The sequence below is a fragment of the Nerophis ophidion genome, linkage group LG08 (genome assembly GCF_033978795.1).
Source record: "Nerophis ophidion isolate RoL-2023_Sa linkage group LG08, RoL_Noph_v1.0, whole genome shotgun sequence".
Taxonomy (NCBI): Eukaryota; Metazoa; Chordata; class Actinopteri; order Syngnathiformes; family Syngnathidae; genus Nerophis; species Nerophis ophidion.
This window is the reverse complement of record NC_084618.1, coordinates 51,744,093-51,763,032: the sequence shown is the minus strand read 5'-3', so window position 1 is coordinate 51,763,032 and position 18,940 is coordinate 51,744,093. Positions and strand designations below refer to the sequence as shown.

The window sequence follows — 18,940 nt, the reverse complement described above, 5'->3', positions numbered from 1 at the left end:
TAAATTATAATTATGTATAAAGTACATTAATAATTATGTATAAAGTACATTAACGTGGCAACAAAAACAGGACATCAGACTTTTGGAAAAAATTTTATACAACTGTAACAATGACACTGACAATATAAAAGGATATCCAATTGATACATTTAGCTTGACACCCCCAACTCTGTAGATCACTGTGAACGGCTTCCTGCCGCCATCGTGCGGGTTGCATGGACCATTGAGGAAAGACATCTTGCTGAGCAGGTTTGACCCTTGTTTATTTTTCAATAAAGCATTTGTCTTTCGATCGGATCACTTTTCAGCGCTCCGCTCCTGCTCGCTCCTCTCTGGCCTTCAGTCTGCCGCGCCTTCGTCGTTGTGTTCGGCTCGCTCTCGGTGCTTTGCGCTTGTCTGCTTCTGCGGCTGGTTCTCCTACTCCTTCTGCCTCGATCGCTCCTCCTTCTCCCCTTCTATACAGCAGGAGGAGATGCACAGATTGAGAACCGGTGTGTGTGTCACGCTCCAGGCACGCCCTGCCTCTCCGTTCCGCCGCATACTCCGCCTCCTGGCTGCCATCTTGAGTAGGACCACGGCTTGCCCTACCCCGCCGTCGGCCCGTCGGCTCCGTCTTTCCACCATTACAATATATTTTTATACGGGCTATCAACCTTAACGCGTGTGATTAATACAAATAAATTATCGCATTATCAAATATGATTATGAATGAAGGTTAATTCTTAACCCGTAAGTAGCGCGCATTGTCACATAGTCTGTGATGAGGATGAGAAGCGGACAGTTTCGCTTCAGAACAGAATTGTGACGTTTGGCTGGCATCGTGGTGCGTGTTTGCGTTCTTGTGGTGCAGCGGCGATGGAACACAGCATTAAGGTAGGAATGATGATTTATGCCTAACTACAAAAACAAACTAATAACAGAAATACTGGCACATAAGCACTAAAGACAAAACAAACAGAACTAGCGTGGAAGCTAGAATGAACAGAAAGCGCTAGTATGTAAACTAGGGACAAGTAAACAAACAAAATAGCATGGAAGCTAATAGGGTGAAAAAAGATAGTTACCACAATGCGGGAAGAGCGATGTCACTTGTTGCGTGTAGCAAACTATAGTCCGAGACCGAATGTAAAACAAGGGCGGTCTTAAATAAGGAGATAACTAATCAAGTCAGGTGCGTGACGACAAACCAGAATCAGGTGACATTGAATGAGTTACCCTGACAACAGAAAACCAAACAGGAAGGGCCACCGGGAACCAAAGACGTCGAATGCAACACAGGATGATAATAAAACAGAAACGAAATCAAAATATGACATGGTCCAAGATGTGGACCATGACAAGAACTTTAGTTAAAACTGAGGTAACTTGTTGGTATTGCAGCAACAAAAGTTTGTGTCATCGCCGCACAGAAGTTTAAAATTCCACCTAAAAGCAAAACATGTACTTGATGGTGCCGACAGCATGCATGAACAAGCAAAGGAAAACGCTACACTGCCGGTTTACCTGCGTCAATGTTGTCAGCAAGAGTACAAGTACCACAATTAAAAATTTGTGAAGACCACATCCAGCAAGAAGATGGTATTCAGACCACCACAACTGATCCGAGGCACATTTACAGCAATGTTAAACCAACTCTAGTACACAAACAAGAGCATCAATTTGCAAGTATTGGCTGAATGTGAATGTGTTTTGCTTCTTGAAGATCATCGGACACCTGGAAGTAATCACAACGAGCTGAGATCGCATTATACCAAAAAAGGAAATCAGCATTGTCATCTGAAAAGGTAAAGAAGCTTGTATGTTTAAACTGGTTGCACTAAAGAAGAAAAAAATGCCATTTTAAATGGTGCACTATTTTAAGTTGTTTACAGTGTGTTTACCACATTATCTGTTAGTAACTGTACCTTGTTTGCAATAGTATTGCAAATACTTTCAAAATTGCACGTAATTCTTACTAAAAACATTTTGAGAAAATCAATGACTTAGTGTTCAGTAAAACATTGAAAAAAATGTTCCTGTTTTACAATCTGACTACAAAATTGCATTTTCACCCAAATATTGGGGTATTTTCTTAAGCCAAATGTTTTCATTCAAGCAAAAAAAACAACATGATTAAACTTGATTAATCACAGTTCTAGAGTGTCAATCAGATAAAAATAATTGATCACTTAATAGCCCTATTTTTTGGGGGGGGGACAATGTTGCACGCGCTTATTTTCATGTTTTTGTTTCAGTTGGAGTAAGGACATAAATGGGTATTGTACTTTGTGAACTACTTGGGTGGGGAAAAGAGTGTGTGTGGGTGTGTGTACAGGTGTGTTTTTGTGCCTCCTTCGTCATGTCTCTTGCCTGTCAGTGTGATAATGAGGCCACAAGGGGCTGACAACAGAGACACGGAGCAGGAGCGTTCAGTGAGTTCAAAAAGACGCGAATGCAATCTTAAAAAAAAGATCCCTCACTTGTTCTGAGACAGTTCTGAGGAAGTGTGGTTCAGCTGCTAGAGCGCCCAACCAGAAACTTGAGGCTTCCTAGTTCGAATGCGGCTTCAGCTGTCCGAGTCACTGCTGGTGTGCCCTTAGGCAAGACAATTCACCCACTTTTCTCCCAGTGCCACCCACACTGGTGTAAATGCAGATAATGGGTTTGTCAATGCCTCTTGAGAAAAAGCGCTATGTAAATATATAATTGAGTTTTTAAATGTGCAATTAAAAATATGCATAAAGCTAGATTATTTAGAATTAAATTTTGTTGACCCTACCGTGTTTTAATGATGCTTTACCAATTTTTTGTTGCCTTTTACAGGGTAAGGAACTTTATTCGGTTACTTTGAAGCAGAAGAACCAACAATATTCACAATTTATCCATTCGTTTTCCATGTTGTGTGTTGTCCAGGTAAGCAATAATCAACAATATTTAATAAGAGTATATTGATTTTTTTTTTTTTTAAATGTCGCATAATCATTTGCATTAACTTTTTTATCAATCAGATTGAAAAGTCACACATTATAGATGGTTTTGTAACTTACTCAATTGCTAGTTGATATTCAGTGTCAGTCTTAAAAATGAATAGAATAGAATAGAATAGAAAGTACTTTATTGAACAATGGGGGAAATTCAGCATGAAATACAAGTAATAAAAAAATAAATTAAAAAAAACTTTGTCCAGCGAGGGATATTTCGAGACTCCAATGAATTTTTTTTTACTGAACAAAGTTCACCAAATAACATATTTATATCATATCTAGATGTGTGTGAGTACTGTTTCCCACTAAATAATACAATTTGCCAGAACATTATGCATGTCAAACAGCTCATAAACCTGTCTGTATGACTAACTGTGCCCCCAATGCTATGTCGGACTGAAATGGGGCGCGTATTAAAAGTTAAAGCACCACTGATAGTCACACACACACTATGTGTGGTGAAATTACTCTCTGCGTTTGACCCATCCCCTTGTCCCACCCCCTGAGAGGTGAGGGGAGCAGTGAGCAGCAGTGGTGGCTGGCTCGGCTATTATTTTGGTGATTTATCTCCCAATTCCAACCCTTGATGCTGAGTGCCAAGCAGGGAGGTAATGAGTCCCATTTTTATAGTCTTTGGTATGACTCGGCCAGGGTTTGAACTCACAACGTACCGGTCTCAGGAGCGAGACCACTGAGCAGGCTACAACCAATAAAAATACATTTAAAATGAGTCAATAGGTTTATAAAAAAGTAATTTCAGTGTACCCCTAATTATAATGGAGTAACATGAAAACAGGTTCTTTATATAATAAATAATTTCATTATTTACTTAAAAAGCAAAAACTAGAAGAAACAAAAGGCAGGTGCAAGTCATGTAGTGGCAGCAGAGTAAAACATGTGCACTGACATAGTACAATAATCCAGCGCTGGCAAGGGGCAACAGGTGAACCTGATTAAACTTGATTGGAAAAGGAAAGCAGGCAGGAAACTATACAAAGTTAAGGAGCATTACAACAGGAAATACAAACCCTGTTTCCATATGAGTTGGGAAATTGTGTTAGATGTAAATATAAACACAATACAATGAATTAAAAATCATTTTCAACCCATATTCAGTTGAATATGCTACAGAGACAACATATTTGATGTTCAAACTGATAAACATTGTTTTTTCTGCAAATAATCATTAACTTTAGAATTTGATGCCAGCAACACGTGACAAAGAAGTTGGGAAAGGTGGCAATAAATACTGATAAATTTGAGGAATGCTCATCAAACACTTATATGGAACATCCCACAGGTGTGCAGGCTAATTGGGAACAGTTGGGTGCCATGATTGAGTATAAAGGCAGCTTCCATAAAATGCTAAGTAATTCACAAACAAGGATGGGGTTAGGGTCACCACTTTGTGAGCAAATTGTCGATCAGTTTTAGAACAACATTTCTCAACGAGCTATTGCAAGGAATTTAGGGGATTTTACCATCTACGGTCCATAAAATCATCAAAAAGTTCAGAGAATCTGGAGAAATCACTGCACTTAAGCGATGATATTACAGACTTTTGATCCCTCAGGCAGTACTGCATCAAAAACTGACATCAGTGTGTAAAGGATATCACCACATGGGCTCAGGAACACTTCATAAAACCTCTGTCAGTAACTACAGTTGGTCGCTACATCTGTAAGTGCAAGCTAAAACACTACTATGCAAAGCCAAACCCATTTATCAACAATATCCTGAAATGCCGCCGGCTCGGCTGGGCCCGAGCTCACCTAAGATGGACTGATGCAAAGTGGAAAGGTGTTCTGTAGTCTGACGAGTCCACATTTCAAATTATATTTGGAAACTGTGGACGAGGTGTCCTTCAGAACAAAGAGGAAAATAACCGTTCGGATTGTTATATGTGCAAAGTTCAAAAGCCAGCATCTGTGATGGTATGGGGGTGTATTAGTACCCAAGGCATGGGTAACTTACACATCTGTGAAGGCACCATTAATGCTGAAAGGTCCAAAAAGGTTTTGGAGCAACATGTGTTGTCATCCAAGCAACGTTATCATGGACACCATGATGACCTGTCTCCCATCGAAAATGTGTGGTGCATTATGAAGCGTAAAATACGACAGCGGAGACCCCGAACTGTTGAACGACTGAAGCTCTACATAAAACAAGAATGGGAAAGCTTCAATAATTAGTTTCCTCAGTTCCCAAACGTTTATTGAGTGTTGTTAAAAGAAAAGGTGATGTAACACAGTGGTGAACATGTCCTTTTCCAACTACTTTAGCATGTGTTGCAGCCATGAAATTCTAAGTTAATTATTATTTGCAAAAAAAAAAGTTTATGAGTTTGAACATCAACTATCTTGTCTTTGTAGTGCATTCAACTGAAAATGGGTTGAAAATTATTTGCAAATCATTGTATTCCGTTTATATTTACATCCAACACAATTTTCCAACTCATATGGAAACAAGGTTTGTAGAACCAAAATGAGCGCACCAAGACCGGAAATGATACAGAACACAGGGAAATACCGAACAAAGTCCAAACTCATGCAAAATCAGGACACACATTTTTGGATTTTCTTTTTTACGTGATTTAAAGGGGAACTGCACTTTTTTTGGAATGTTGCTATCTTTCATAATCCTTATGAGAGACAAGAAGACAAAAGGGTTTTTTTGCATTCTAACAAGCAATTTGGCTCGTTTGTGGTGGCTAGCAATGCAGTTAATGGGAGCAATCAATCCTACAACAAAATCACTTTAAAAATGCATTCAAAAACCATCAACAATACTTCATTTATGTTCCGTAACATGTATACTAACCAAACTGGAGCGACATTTATAATATAAGCGCAAACACTCAAGAACTCGATTTCTAGAGTACTAACACGCTGGCGTGCTACGGTATTAGCCGTAAAAAAGCTAACTACGACAAGGGATACACTTGCTTCTACGTCACCACAAAGCGCATATTAGTTTGTAATGCACAACACTGCGATACGACACCATTGAAATATCTATTTCAAACTTGCACAGTACAAATAAACTGTTATTTTTTTTAAATTTTTTTTACATTTTGGCAGAGATATTAATTCAAGGCTTGAAAAGGGGTTGGATGAAGCAGATGCTTATGATATCCCAACCCCTTTCACTCATTCCACATTTAACATAATCTATATAATACAAGTACAATACTCACTAAACAAAAACAAGAAAAACTCCTGTACACTAACAATACTATGAGACGAGACAAGACGAGACAAAACACACACGCACACACTCACGGGCCCAAACACTCCCTGACCATACATATTACAGTATCTGTAAAGTATTAACCCAAATGTCATGTTTTGTTTGTACACAGCTAGCCAGACAGCGTTTGTACTGTAGTTGTAATAACACACATGACGTGCTGCGTGTATCATTATCGATATTAAAGTGTGACTCACTCCATGGACAGTTTGGTCCAGCTGGCGGGGGGATGTTTTTCCGAATTATTCGGGGGTCATCACTCCATTTATGTCGACATAGCTTGTCTCCAAATTCAACATTTGCAGCTTGGTTTCACACCTACCCCACTCTATCAGCTTCCGTTTGCTCCAACGTTTCAACCTCTTCTCCGTGCTTGCTTCTAAAAGCAATTATTATTCTGCCTCGAAAACATAAGGTTGTGAACCCTCATTCGTCCAAAAATAGTCGTGTTCGTTGTCTGTCACCAAGTCTGCACGCTCGTGTTTGAATCCTGAAGTAGGAACACACAGTTTTTGCCGGAAGTCAGGACGTGCGTTGCTATGGAAACGTAAATCAATGCACGGAAAAACTCAGTTGCAGCCATGATTAAAATGATTTAAATACAGTAAACATTGAACATATTACATATTGTTATAATGGTGTCTGTTACTACTTCATACAATGACTTGGAGTGTGTGTATAAAACATCGATGGAGGGTTTTGAAGGCTGCAACGGTGACTCCCATTAGCCGCATCTTTCAAAGGGTTTTTTAAAGTATCTTTAATATCCTATATAAAAAAAATGATGTGTGTTCTTGTCCCTCATAATGATAGTGAATGATCAGCAAAATTTCAAAAAAAGTGCAGGTCCCTTTTTAAGTGGTTGGAATTTTTCCGAAGCTTGTAGTCGAGCTTTGTTGCATTACAAGAATGTAAGGAAGATAACTTTGGATTTTTATTACAGCAATATAGCCATAGCTGATTTATTTTGGGCATGAGAGGAAGCAAGCATCTTTATCTTCCCCATGCAAAAATCTAAAAATGCAGATATCTTCAGTTTAAATGAGTAAATTATACGTTAAAAAGTGTGCACCACAGTGATAAGAAATGTCCTTTTTCTCCTCCTTAGTGTTGACGTGTGAGCCTGCAGTGAATAAATGCAGCAGAGGTAGCGAGACAACAGAATTGGATCATACTGTAGCTCAGACTGTCCTGGCTGTGGAAGCGTCACCAAAGCAGTCGTGAGCAGTGGGGTGCATCCAGCCAGACGCCGCAGGAGCAACAGGGCAGACAGTCAGTGGGGGCAAGTTGCGGTGGTGTTATCATCAATGTCTCCATCGGAGAAACAAAAAACTTAAAACAGGTCAGTGAAGTTGCAACACAGACATTGTGCATTTATGGAGCTTCTTGCTCTTTTTTTCATATTGGTGAGCAAGACTTAGCGCAACATAAGGTACCATGGTGGTAAATATGACAAAGTTACAGTTGATACATTGGATTAAAGGAGAACTGCAGTGTTTATGGAATTGTACCTATCATTCACAATCCTTATGTGAGACAAGAACAAGTTATTTTTTAAGACAATCTAACTCGTAAATAAACGATAGCAAAAGTCAACTAACAATGGAAGTAATGGGAGTCATTACATCTATTGCGCCCATAAAATCCCACAGCGTACATACAGTATGTAATTTAGTAGTGAAGTGAAGTGAATTATATTTATATAGCGCTTTTCTCTAGTGACTCAAAGCGCTTTACATAGTGAAACCCAATATCTAAGTTACATTTAAACCAGTGTGGGTGACACTGGAAGCGGGTGGGTAAAGTGTCTTGCCCAAGGACACAACGGCAGTGACTCCGATGGCAAAAGCTGGGATCAAACCTGGAACCCTCAAGTTGCTGGCACGGCCACTCTACTAACCGAGCTATACCGCCCATAACAGTAACAGGCACATTCATAATAGCATGTAATGTTTACGTATTTTGCTAATATTAAGCATACGGCAGAACATTCTTTTCACAATGTTCATTATTTTCTTCAACAACAACAACACTACTAATCATGGCAGACTTCATGAGAGACAACGACTACTTTGGGACGAATGGTGATCAGAAGCTTTTAGTTTTGAGCCTGAAAATAAAGAGGAGAAGCTCCAAGTTTTAGAAACTATGTAATAAGCAGATCCAGTAAGTAGCAGTATTGCTAAGTAATAAACAAAACCACAAACATAATAAAACAATCACTTACTGGACAATGTCTGCTCTCAGTGGGATGCTGACTGATGGGATGTGTTTATCTTTCTGTCATCCTTATGAGGGTGAAAAAAACAAACACAAAAAAATGGGTGTTTTTTCGTCTTTCTCCCACCATCTCCACTTCTTAGTTTATGGCCAGAACCTTTTATTATACAAGTGAGGGACATGATTTATACTCTAGAATTAACTTTTACCAGCTCATAGGCGATGCAGCAGCACCCCGGCTCAGTATGTCATTCGCTGCATATGCTAGTTATCTCTCTGTAATCACCCCGCTAAAAAGTAGTCCCTCTACATTTGTGCTTATTAAAACAATATTGTTAATACTTGGTTGATATTCAGGCCAAAACATGTAACTGGAGTATTTTAGGCTGTTTTTTAGAGGGCTTTATAAAGTAACAAGTAACAAAGTAAATTACTCCCATTATTTGCATTGTTGGCGACTTGTCCAGGGTGTACCCGGCCTTCCGCCCGATTGTAGCTGAGATAGGCACCAGCGCCCCCCGCGACCCCAAAGGGAATAAGCGGTAGAAAATGGCTGGATGGATGGATTTGCATTGTTAGCCACCTTGTAAATGACAAATTAAAATGCATTGAAAATATAAAAACATGTGGTCTTGTCTAACATGGTAATTGTGATCGATAGGTTATATTCCAAAAATGGTGCAGTTTCCCTTCAAAAACAGGGTGGAACATGACATCAGTATAGTACAGTGATGTCAAACATACGGCCCGCTAACATGTTATATCCGGCCCGTGGGATGCGTTTGCGAAGTATAAAAATGAGCCGAAATTTTTGATTGAAAGAAACTGCTGTTCTAAATGTGTCCACTAAATGTCTCAATAGCAATTCTTTGTATCTTTGTAGATGATGCTACATATGTAAAAATATAAAATAAACCACATGAAGTTAGTACATCAGTTGAGGAAAATGATCAAACTACATAAATAATTTATTGTAATTTAATTTTAATATAATTTTTTTTATCTTGATAGGTTGAAAATATCACCAATGATTATGACGTTAGGGCTTCACGGTGGAAGAGTAAAGAGTTAGTGCGTCTGCCTCACAATTTCGAAGGTCCTGAGTAGTCAGGGTTCAATCCCGGGCTCGGGATCTTTCTGTGTGGAAGTTTGCATGTCCTCCCCGTGAATGCGTGGGTTCCCTCCAGGTACTCCGGCTTTCTCCCACTTCCTTCCCACTTACTACCTGGGTATAGGTTGATTGGCAACACTAAATTGGCCCTAGTGTGTGAATGTGAGTGTGAATGTTGTCTGTCTATCTGTGTTGGCCCTGTGATGAGGTGGCGACTGTAGCTGAGATAGGCACCAGCGACCCCAAAGGGAATAAGCGGTAGAAAAATGGATGGATGGATGGATTATGACATTATCACATATTTTATTAAGAAAGTATAAATCAGGAAAAATTAAGATAATATACTATTAACCGCAACATGTAAGTGTAAAAACACAACAACATTATAATTTGTACATTTTCAGAATGTGCTTCTTCTATTTTTAAACAAATAAAACAAATCTGAAGTTGTCTTTATTTTTAAGTTATAGTGCTGTGATTTTACCAGTCCGGGCCACTTGGGAGTACATTTTCCTCCATCTGGCCCCTGATCTAAAATGAGTTTGACACCCCTGGTATAGTAGAAAAATATACATGTTCAAACAGAGTATGTCCATCGTATGTTTATGCGTTGGACACTAGGAACTTAAATGACCTGATTCCATTGATTCAGATTTCTGATAATGCAGCCACTAACCAGAGGAGAATAACACAAGGGGAATTGTGTCACTTGAACACTTGTGAACACTTGAAGGATACCTGAGTGGATTTCTGGGTTGCCAAGCAATTATAAAATTAAGATTTGAAAAGAGAAGACATCTTATTAACTTACATATGAAACAACAAGATCAAGAATAGCTCCAGGCAAGCAGACAACCAGGGTCGTATTTAGTAATTTGGAGGCCCAAGACAAGCAACAGCATAGCCGTATATATACAGTATCATTCCTCTCACTTCTAAAGAAGAAGGTTGTGGCCATACAGCAACAAGTTACTCAAATTTGACATTCAACTTATACCCGCAGATGGCGAGAAAGATTTTTATTTTTATTTGTGAGATTATGATGAAATGTTCATTCAAACAAAAAGGCAAAAACATCCCATTGGGAGCAGCTGTTGTACAGTAAGTGATTGTTTTATTATGTTAGTTGTTTGTATTTTTAACACTTAGCAATACCGCTGCCTGATGCTCAGTGTTTCACTAAAGCTGGGTCTGTTTAGCACACAACTTCTAAAACTTGTAGCTCATCTTTTGTACATGAAAGCTCCAAAATATAAAGTTCTGGATCATCATTTGTCCCAGAGTAGTCGTTGCTCTCATGAAGTCTGCATGACTACTAGTAGTAGTTGTTGTTGGAGAAATAATGAATGTTGTAATGTGCTCTGAAATTATTTTTGTATGCTCAAAAGGAGCAAAATATGTAAAAAAAAATTACATGTTATTAGGAATGTGCCTGTCACTACACTTAAAGTATGTGTCTAACATATATATATAAAATAAAAATAAATAAATAAAAAAATAAAATATATATATGCATATATTTACATATGTATATATGTATATATATGCATATATTTACATATGTATATATGTATATATATGTGTATATATATATATATATATATACATACATACATATACATCTATATACATACATATTTTTATATATATATATATATATATATATATATATATATATATACAGTACATATATATATGTATATATATATATATGTGTGTAGAGATATTTGTATGTATATAGATATATATATAGATGTATACGTATATATGTATGTATGTATGTATGTAGATATATTTGTATGTATATACTATATATATATATAAATCAATCAATCAATCAATCAATGTTTACTTATATAGCCCTAAATCACTAGTGTCTCAAAGGGCTGCACAAACCACCACGACATCCTCGGTAGGCCCACATAAGGGCAAGGAAAACTCACACCCAGTGGGACATCGGTGACAATAATGACCCAGTGGGACGTCGGTGACAATAATGACTTTGAGAACCTTAGAGAGGAGGAAAGCAATGGATGTCGAGCGGGTCTAACATGATACTGTGAAAGTTCAATCCACAATGGATCCAACACAGTCGCGAGAGTCCAGTCCAAAGCGGATCCAACACAGCAGCGAGAGTCCCGTTCACAGCGGAGCCAGCAGGAAACCATCCCAAGCGGAGGCGGATCAGCAGCGCAGAGATGTCCCCAGCCGATACACAGGCAAGCAGTACATGGCCACCGGATCGGACCGGACCCCCTCCACAGGGGAGAGTGGGACATAGAAGAAAAAGAAAAGAAACAGCAGATCAACTGGTCTAAAAAGGGAGTCTATTTAAAGGCTAGAGTATACAAATGAGTTTTAAGGTGAGACTTAAATGCTTCTACTGAGGTGGCATCTCGAACTGTTACCGGGAGGGCATTCCAGAGTACTGGAGCCCGAACGGAAAACGCTCTATAGCCCGCAGACTTTTTTTGGGTTTTGGGAATCACTAACAAGCCGGAGTCCTTTGAACGCAGATTTCTTGCCGGGACATATGGTACAATACAATCGGCAAGATAGGATGGAGCTAGACCGTGTAGTATTTTATACGTAAGTAGTAAAACCTTAAAGTCACATCTTAAGTGCACAGGAAGCCAGTGCAGGTGAGCCAGTACAGGCGTAATGTGATCAAACTTTCTTGTTCTTGTCAAAAGTCTAGCAGCCGCATTTTGTACCAACTGTAATCTTTTAATGCTAGACATGGGGAGACCCGAAAATAATACGTTACAGTAGTCGAGGCGAGACGTAACAAACGCATGGATAATGATCTCAGCGTCTTGAGTGGACAGAATGGAGTGAATTTTAGCGATATTACGGAGATGAAAGAAGGCCGTTTTAGTAACACTTTTAATGTGTGCCTCAAAGGAGAGAGTTGGGTCGAAGATAATACCCAGATTCTTTACCGTGTCGCCTTGTTTAATTGTTTGGTTGTCAAATGTTAGAGTTGTATTATTAAATAGAGTTCGGTGTCTAGCAGGACCGATAATCAGCATTTCCGTTTTTTTGGCGTTGAGTTGCAAAAAGTTAGCGGACATCCATTGTTTAATTTCATTAAGACACGCCTCCAACTGACTACAATCCGGCGTGTTGGTCAGCTTTAGGGGCATGTAGAGTTGGGTGTCATCAGCATAACAGTGAAAGCTAACACCGTATTTGCGTATAATGTCACCTAGCGGCAGCATGTAGATGCTGAAGAGTGCAGGGCCAAGGACCGAACCCTGGGGAACTCCACACGTTACCTTAACGTAGTCCGAGGTCACATTGTTATGGGAGACACACTGCATCCTATCAGTAAGATAAGAGTTAAACCAAGACAGGGCTAAGTCTGACATACCAATTTGTGTTTTGATACGTTCTAATAAAATATTATGATCGACGGTATCGAAAGCAGCGCTAAGATCGAGGAGCAGCAACATAGATGACGCATCAGAATCCATCGTTAGCAATAGATCATTAGTCATTTTTGCGAGGGCTGTCTCCGTGGAGTGATTTGCTCTGAAACCGGATTGAAAGGTTTCACATAGATTGTTAGACGCTAAGTGTTCATTTAACTGCTCCGCAACAATTTTTTCAAGGATTTTTGAAATAAAGGGAAGGTGAGACACCGGTCGGTAGTTTACCATGAGGTCAGGATCGAGGTTAGGTCTTTTAAGAAGAGGATGAATAACCGCTTTTTTGAATGCTAGGGGAACAGTGCCCGAGGAGAGTGATAAGTTTATAATATTTAGCACTGATGGACCTAATAATACAAAGAGCTCCTTGATCAGTTTCCCAGGAAGAGGGTCAAGTAAGCATGTTGTCTGTTTTATTCCATTTACACATTGTAACAATTCCTCTAATGTTATTTCCTCAAAACGAGAGAAACTATTTTGGAGGGCAGTATCCGCCGTATATACCATCGTATCAGTGTTAATAGAACCCTGTTGTAGCTGGGACGCATTGTCTTTAATCTCCTTTCTAATGACTTCAATTTTCTTACTAAAGAATTGCATAAAGTCATCAGCTGAGTGGGTTGAGCTACTGGAAGGGGTCCCTTGTTGGGTTAGCGATGCTACCGTACTAAACAAAAATTTAGGATCGTTTTTATTACGGTGGATGAGATTTGAGTAATATTTAGCTTTAGCTAAGGTAAGCATGCGTTTATAAGTTATTAAACCATCACTCCATGCTTGATGGTGCACCTCAAGTTTAGTCGTGCGCCATTTGCGTTCCAGCTTTCTACATAATAATTTCTGAGCTCTAGTTTCTTCTGTAAACCACGGGGTGCGCTTTTTTGGAGCCTTTTTTAACTTTAGCGGTGCTATGTTATCAATGGTTTCGCGCAGGGTGTCGTTAAAGTTGTCAGTGAGGTTATCAATAGAGCCCACATACTTTGGGAATGGTGCCATTACCGAGGGCAGTAGGTCAGCAAGAGTTGTCGTTGTGGCCGTATTAATGTTGCGGCTGCTATAGCAGTTATTATTATTATTAGTTTGACGAACATGCGTCTCAACCTCAAATTTTATAAGGTAATGATCGGACAATACTTTCGTATACGGGAGTATCGTAACTTTGGAGGCGGTGATACCCCTGACAAGCACTAGGTCTATCGTATTACCGTTGCGATGCGTGGGTTCATTTATTATTTGTGTGAGACCACAGCTATCAATTACAGTCTGGAGCGCTACGCACGGTGGGTCCGATGGGGTATTCATATGGATATTAAAGTCCCCCATTATGATTATATTATCGGCGTGTGTCACTAGATCAGCAACGAACTCTGCAAATTCATTGATAAAGTCCGAATAGGGCCCTGGGGGGCGGTAGATAACAGCCAGGTGTAGAGGCAGCGGTGTGACAGACTTCATAGTAAGCACCTCAAACGATTTATATTTATTATTTATGTTAGGACTAAGGTTAAAGTTTTCGTTGTACATTAGTGCGACCCCCCCACCCCTTTTAAGCGGACGGGTAATATGCGCATGTGTAAAGTTAGGAGGACATGCCTCATTTAGCGCAAAAAAGTTGTTTGGTTTAAGCCAGGTTTCGCTGAGACCGATGACGTTAAGATTGTTGTTTCTGATAATATCATTAACTAATAACGTTTTGGGAGACAATGATCTTATGTTTAAAAAACCTATATTATAGGTAGTGGGCTGTATTAGGGAGTTTTTGATCAAATTATCCGTAGTAGCAATATTAATAATGTTGTGTTTATTATGCCCAGTGCATTTAGTATAGTTACGACCATATCTAGGAATTGATACGACAGGAATTTTCCGATTGTTTGTTTGTTGCTTTGATAAACTGCACGCATCATGGTTAGCCACCTCAGTAACGGGGATTTTCCGATTGTTTGTTTGTTGCTTTGATAAACTGCACGCATCATAGTTAGCCACCTCAGTAAAACACATGTCCAACTCTGAAACACTCAAAGCAGAAAAAACGTGTTCTAATTTAACTGACTCCTTACCCAGACCAGTAGTCTCGCATTTTCCATTTAAATCTGGCTGCAGGATGGAGGGAAGTGGTGTAAATATATATATATAAAATATTGATGGAGGTGTTTAGATATTTTTTAGAGAGCTATATATGTGGAATAGAGCAAATGACATTACCTCCATTGTTAGCTGACTTTTGGTAGCGATTATTTTTGGGTTAGAATGGATTAAAAAAAAAACCATAAGGATTGTGAATGATATGCAAAATGTTACAAAAACTGCAGTTCCCCTTTAAGTTACAAGCAAAAAAAATTGTTCCAAGCATCCCGCCATTAGTTGGCGTAGCAAATGTCACAGTGAAACCCTTAGGATCGGACCAAAACATCTGGTCCTGCTCAATAGTACTAGTTTATAGCTAGAGATCGATATTACTTTGTTTTCCAACCATGGGAAGAAAGAAAGTGAGCCTGAAGGACAGCGCTGAGAAGAAGTGGATTATATTCACTGAATTAAAAAAAATAAATCTTTCAAAAAATGACAGTGTGTGGTCGACTTGACGAAGAAATTTGAGCGTATCACTGCTAGTCTGCACCACACTGAAGCAGAATGAGTCTAACGCTAGCTAAGAATGTTAAAATAAAATCTAAAGGGCTGACATCTATCCATAAGAAATATGGAAAAGCTGCTGATGGTGTGTTTGATGGAGAAGCAGCTAGAAGGAGACACGGTAGAATTCCTCAATGTACATTATTACATTACATTACTTCATAAAACTACTGTATTGTAGTTGTTTGTACTACATTCTATTGTGTTGTTTGATTTATAAAATATTATCTAAAAGGCATGTTAAATGTCAGAATGGTGCCATTGGAAGGGAGGCAAGCCCCCCAAAAATTGATTTTAGTTCATTTCAACGGGCAAATTTGATTTGAGTTACAAGCAATTTGAGTGAAGAACTCCACCCACACTCTATTTCTTTGTAATCGTTTCAAAATGCACTCTAGATACTTCCTGATAACCTCTTACTCTTATAGATATCCTGCTATTCCTTCAACAGATGAAAGCTGACAGTTGGTGGCAGCAGCTTGCCTGGCCATGCATTGTGTGCAGGTGTGCAGGCAGGAGTGGAGTATTAATATGTATGATAAGAAGATGGGATCGGGAGGAAAGGCCAAATGAAAGGAGAGGAGGAAGCCGAGGGGTCAGTGATTCAGTGTGCACCAGGCACAGCAAAGTATGAGGTGGGTCAGAGAAATGTTATATTGATTTTTGTTTTTGCGGGGTTTTTTTTTTTTGTAATGCCATTGACTTGGAATATTAGTTTTGCCGTGTTGTGCGGAATGCTGTAATATTTTTCTTTTTTCGTGAGACTGTATCTCTCCACCAGCTGCCATTGTCATCCTTTTTGATGTATCGCACGTTTGCACAAAAGTGCGTTCACACTTTGTCATTAACCGTTTCGTAGAAGTCCATTAATCTTTTGGCGTCACTACTTCCATATGGCCAGAACATTTGCATTGATCATTACATAATATCCATTTTGATTGAACCCTATATCAGCCCTATCTCTTTTCTTCTTTCCACAGATTTATCATGCATTGCCAGGCCCCAGTTTGTGTAGTGGAAAGGAAGTAAGTAGAGCGATGGAGGCTGAGGGGGGAACGAGCCAACTAGTTCATCACGGTAGCCTAGTTAGGTGAAAGGCGCAATAGCGAAAAGGTAGGCTCATTATCTCCCTTCTGACCAACCTCCACATTTTTCTACTTTTCTTCTCTTGTTCCATGTTTAATCAACCTGAGTTAGCAATCCTTTGCTGCATGTTTCTTTGTTTTCTAATGCAAAGTCCTCGTCACCAGAATAAACAAATATTTTTCGGACCATAGGGCGCACTGCCGATGAGCGGGTTTATTCAGGTCTATTTTCATACAAAAGAGCACTTTAAAAGGGTCATATCAATTTTATGTTTTTCTAAATTGAAAACACTTCCTTGTGGTCTACATCAGTGATTCTCAACCTTTTTTCAGTTTTGTACCCCCTGTGAATATTTTTTTTTAATTCAAGTACCCCCTAATCAGATCAAAGCATTTTTGGTTGAAAAAAAAAATAAAGAAGTAAAATACAGCACTATGTCATCAGTTTCTGATTTATTAAATTGAATAACAGTGCAAAATATTGCTCATTTGTAGTGGTCTTTTTTTAACTATTTGGAAAGAAAGATACAAAAATAAATAAAAACTTGTTGAAAAATAAACAGTGATTAAATTATAAATAAAGATTTCTACACATAGAAGTAATCATCAACTTAAAGTGCCCTCTTTGGGGATTGTAATAGAGATCCATCTGGATTCATGAACTTAATTCTAAACATTTCTTCACAAAAAAAAGAAATCTTTAACATCAATATTTATGGAACATGTACACAAAAACATGTAGCTGTCAACACTGAATATTGCATTGTTGCATTTCTTTTTCACAGTTTATGAACTTACATTCATATTTCGTTGAAGTATTATTCAATAAATATACTTATAAAGGATTTTTGACTTGTTGCTATTTTTAGAATATTTAAAAAAAATCTCACATACCCCTTGGCATACCTTCAAGTACCCCCAGGGGTACGCGTACCCCCATTTGAGAACAACCGGTCTACATAATATGTAATAATGGTACTTTGGTCACCATGTTGCATGGATTATGTTTTACGAATTATGTTTTACAGACCATCTTCTAGTCGCTATTTGACTGCCTCTTCAGGATGCGCCGTTTTGTGGCGCATCCTTTTTTACTAGGATTTTCCAGAATTATCCTAGAAAATGTGTCTAATAACATCTGAATTGCTCCCACTGCCCTGTCTTTTTTTTTTCTAGTCCTTTACTCTCACTATCCTCATCCTTTCATCCTCGCTCAAATTAATGGGGAAATTGTCGCTTTCTCGGTCCGAATCGCTCTCGCTGCTGGTGGCCATGATTGTAAACAATTTTCAGATGTGAGTAGCTCCACAACCCATGACGTCACGGGTCTGCTACTTCCGGTACAGGCAAGGCTTTTTTATTAGCGACCAAAAGCTGTGAATTTTATCGTCGATGTTCTCTACTAAATCCTTTCATCAAAAATATGGCAATATCGCGAAATGATCAACTATGACACATAGACTGGACCTGCTATCCCCGTTTGAAGAAGAAAATCTCATTTCAGTAGGCCTTTAACTTGCACTTACAGATGTAGCGACAAACTGTAGTTACTGACAGGGATTTTCTGAAGTGTTCCTGAGCCCAGGTGGTGATATCCTTTACACACTGATGTCGCTTTTTGATGCAGTACAGCCTGAGGGAACGAAGGTCCAATATATCATTGCTTACGTGCAGTGATTTCTCCAGATTTTCTAAACCTTTTGATGGTATTACGGACCGTATATGGTGAAATACCTAAATTTCTTGCAATAGCCCGTTGAGAAATGTTGTTCTTAAACTGTTTGACAATTTGCTCACGCATTTGTTCACAAAGTGGTGATCGTTTCCCAATCCTTGTTTGTGAATGACTGAGCATTTCACGGAAGCGGCTTTTATACCCAATCATGGCACCCACCTTTTCCCAATTAGCATGCACACCCGTGGGATGTTCTTAATAAGCGTTTGATGAGAATTCTTCAACTTTAACAGTATTTATTGCCACCTTTCCCAGGTTCTTTGTCATGTGTTGCTGGCATCAAATTCTAAAGTTAATGATTATTTGCAAAATTTGCAAATAAAGTGTTTATCAGTTTGAACATATTCAGCTGAATATGGGTTGAAAATGATTTGCAAATCATTGTGTTCCATTTATATTTACATATAACACAATTTTCCAACTCATATGGAAACGGGGTTTGTATATCTATGTGTGTATATATATATATATATATATATATATATATATATATATATATATATATACATACA

The 18,940-nt window shown here is 38.7% G+C and overlaps 1 long non-coding RNA gene across 1 annotated transcript; it reads left to right on the top strand.

Annotated features, from left to right (window-relative positions):
• The first annotated feature begins 584 nt into the window (after window positions 1–584).
• LOC133557911 (uncharacterized) lies at window positions 585–17,032 on the top strand. Its single transcript, XR_009807868.1, has 5 exons — window positions 585–1,784; window positions 2,803–2,892; window positions 7,321–7,554; window positions 16,060–16,243; window positions 16,589–17,032. It is a non-coding gene; the product is annotated as an uncharacterized LOC133557911 (long non-coding RNA).
• Window positions 17,033–18,940: the final 1,908 nt, after the last annotated feature.